This window comes from Ostrinia nubilalis, chromosome 19 (assembly GCF_963855985.1).
Source record: "Ostrinia nubilalis chromosome 19, ilOstNubi1.1, whole genome shotgun sequence".
In the NCBI taxonomy this organism is placed as follows: domain Eukaryota; kingdom Metazoa; phylum Arthropoda; class Insecta; order Lepidoptera; family Crambidae; genus Ostrinia; species Ostrinia nubilalis.
This window is the reverse complement of record NC_087106.1, coordinates 5,355,769-5,359,417: the sequence shown is the minus strand read 5'-3', so window position 1 is coordinate 5,359,417 and position 3,649 is coordinate 5,355,769. Positions and strand designations below refer to the sequence as shown.

At 35.8% G+C, this 3,649-nt stretch overlaps 1 long non-coding RNA gene across 1 annotated transcript; it reads right to left on the bottom strand.

Annotated features, from left to right (window-relative positions):
* Nucleotides 1-1,356: 1,356 nt before the first annotated feature.
* LOC135081272 (uncharacterized) lies at nt 1,357-2,794 on the bottom strand. The gene is made up of 2 exons (XR_010259168.1): nt 1,854-2,794; nt 1,357-1,573 (listed from the first exon to the last, which is right to left on the bottom strand). It is a non-coding gene; the product is annotated as an uncharacterized LOC135081272 (long non-coding RNA).
* Nucleotides 2,795-3,649: the final 855 nt, after the last annotated feature.

The following is a 3,649-nucleotide window of genomic DNA, read 5'->3' as shown; positions in this document are numbered from 1 at the left end:
TGAAATTTGGCATGTAGGTACCTTAGTAAACTCAAAGCTTAGTTACAACAAGGAATTCCCGAAATTCCCACAGGAATTAGCGGGAAAATCCTTTTGTATGAAAAATCTAAACCGCTTAAGTAGACCTGCAGGGCTAAGATGCGCGCCGTGATAAACTGCTATCGCGGCGTTATATCGATTTTGACGTCACTATATCGTTTTATCTACCGGCGCTAACATGGCACCACGAAAATTATCATGTCATCTGTCAAAATGTGATAGTGATAGATTTGTTTTTTTTTTTGTGATAAACCTGGCAAGCCCTAACATGAAGCGCTAACTATATCATATTTTGACATCACGATAGGATAGGATATGGTGTTTTTATCGTCCTCGATCCTTGCCCACGATAGCAAGACGATAGGAGATTAACTTTTTTGCAAGCTACTTTAACTCTATTTATTTATCATTTACAATGGTAAATGACATTTTACGATTAATTTGAGGCTAGAAAAATTCAAAGAAAGGAATCTAGCACCTTTGTGATACTTTTACTTCTAGGTGGAGATTGAGTTTTAGTTCAAGAGTTTATCAGAAGCATCATTTTGTAATTATTGCAATGGATGTGAGGCGAATCTTGCGACAGTTTATAATCATTAACTGCAAAATCTAAGTGCTCCCACTGTCCCACCCACATTTAATTATTACATTACCTACCTTGTAAAATAACCATTACTTACTTACCTACTTAGGTAGGCAGTCAACAACAGTAATAGGTACATCAGACAAATATTAAGTTGCAAATGACGTGAGATACCCCATAGTGTTTAGCTTGATTTAAGTACCTACTGTCATCTGTACATAATCTTGTAAAAATTATTGAAAATGGGGCGGAATGTGGTGACCGAGCTTCTTATGTCTACTTTATTTTCAAACAGTGGCAAGGTCATTGTCAGAAATTAGCATTGGGTGCGATATGTAATCAATAAAAAATTGCTATAATAACAATGAGAATAAATTATGAATTTTACTAATTTTATAACTTGACGGTGATACCATACATACATTCCACATTACTATAAATCTAATTCCTCCGTTTGGACTTTTTTAAGGGCTTTAATGTGACAGGATGATAATCTTGTACAATTTATTCCATTATAATAAATTCATTCATCATCATCTCAGCCATTGGACGTCCACTGCTGTAATGCTTTCCATGTTGCCCGATGGGGCAGCAAGGTTCTGGAGTGGAGGCCGGGTACTGGAATACGCAGCGTGGGACATCCACCCACAAGGTGGACCGACAACATCACGCAGGTCACTACCAACCAGGCAATAAATTCATTATTGCAGTGTAATTTCAAAATAATTCAACCATTATTTACAAAATCTTTATTTGGAAAACTTTTGTTTTACAATAGCTATTGATAATTTCAAACACTAACAGAATTCCATGAATTGGTTAGCCTAGCCAGTATCCTTGAAGTTTTTTGCTGATTGTTATTGTGAATTTTCATGACAGTGAGCGAGACTTGCTTATGTCTGCTTTAGAATGAAATAATCACTCATAATCCCACACTTCTTCATCCACTGTCTGAAAAAAGAAAGAATATTATTTAAACACAATTATTACAATTACATAAACAGTTCATAAATACAAACATTTACTTAATCCTATTTGTATTTTAAGTTTACATACAAAATGTTGATCATCAATATTATTACACAGTGAAAGAACTATGTGAAATAAATATAGGAAAGAAGGTGAAAGCTTATTGGTAGGAATAAAGATATTTTTCCTTTTATCAGGTGCTATTACTTATGAAAATCAAGATGTGCGGAGTATAGCTAATATTTTAGACTTTGGTACTTACTTTGCTACCTATGAGTGTAACTTTATTTCTCAAATCTCAATAAACTTTCTGACTGCTTCATGTACGTTTAATTTACTGTAAACCTCGCATTATGGGATAGGTAGTGGAGTTCGGTTATTCTGTTAATTTTGAAGACTTCATTCTTTAATACTATCGGTATGATTAGGAATTCTTCATTGTTTTTCTTTAACTTGGTTATCTCTTCGTTTGATATTTTCCGTACTTTAGAAATATTAAAAATAAGACTGGAAACATAAAAATACAATTTTAAAAACAGAAACAAATACAATCAAGCAGTCATGTAATGTCAACAAAATTGACATAACTTTTTTTTAATGACGTTCTCACTGCTTTAAGATATGTTTTTCAGCCGAATTAATAGCAGAAATGAACGAGATTGAACGAATGAGCTAAAATATTTCAAGGTTGGCCAACATAATAACGCAAATTTTTCTTAATATGGCAACAATTGGGTTATCACGCGATAGCGGTCGATAGACTTTTCTATCGATGGTCCCATGTTAGGGAAAATGATAAAATTATCTACGTGATCGAAAATTGTCTTATCATATCATGTCATTGTCGATGCGCGCATCTTAGGCCTACTGAAGTGATGCAGTGACCGCGCGCTCTCCGCCCTCTATCTCGAAAACGGTTCACCGTATAAAAAAAGTTTTTAAACAAAATTTGTAGAGAATTTAGTATTCTACAATATTGATAATAAATACAAATAGCAAAAAACCCACAGGAAATGAGATATTTCTAAAAAAAGCGCAGAAAACCGATTTTTGTGACCGTTGACCTTGAAATTTAATAGTTGCTTACACCCTACCATATGTAGGTTTTGAGACAACTTTTAGGGTGTCAATATACACGTATTTACAGACTTACAGCTGGGTATCTCGAATTCCGAGGTGAACTTACTATAATGACTGGACTATTATTTATCTCTCAGTGTCTTGAGGCAACTTAAAAAAGTACATTCTGTGTTTTTATTATTATTTAGGCAGTTAAATACTGCACAGTATTTAGTACACCATTTTCTTTATTTTCTTCCATCATACACAAGAATACGCGTGCGTGAGTCAATGTTCGCTCGTATGTGAGGCCTTGTCGAATAGTATCCTGTAGGTGGGCCATCGTGCGTGTTTTGTTTTCGATGTAAACTCGCGGAGATGAACAGGCCTGATACGGGCGTGAAAATCAAGATTCTTACATTCACTGCAGAATCCTAATCTTCAGAATCGTGGAGGTGCGGAATATCCTCTCCACAGCCATTGTGCTAGTGATGCGACTAATTATTAGCCTTTGTACAATTTAGGTTTTGTTAGCAGTTAAACTCATAAGAGATAGACAAGAAAGAAAGAAAGAAAAAATATGTGTTCAGTATCATTAACCCTTATCGTATTAGAAGTACAACAAAACTTAAATAAATGTACATACAACATAGTGTCGTAGCATCTCAGTAGATAACGCTACGACGCTGGTTTTCTGTGTACACCCAGACAATGAGAGTACTTACTATGCACAACAATTGCTCGATATTATTTATGTAATTCGTTCGTTACAGCCAAATGACGTCCACTGCTGGACAAAGGCCTCCCCCAAGGTTTTCCACAATGAACGGTCCTGCGCTGTCCGCATCCAGGCTCCTCTCGCGACCTTTACATGATCGTCGGTCCACCTGGTAGGAGGCCTACCCACGCTACGTCTTCCAGTCCGTGGTCGTCACTCGAGAACTTTACTAAAACACCACCAATCATGTAATTATAAACCACTCTGTCTGCATTAACATG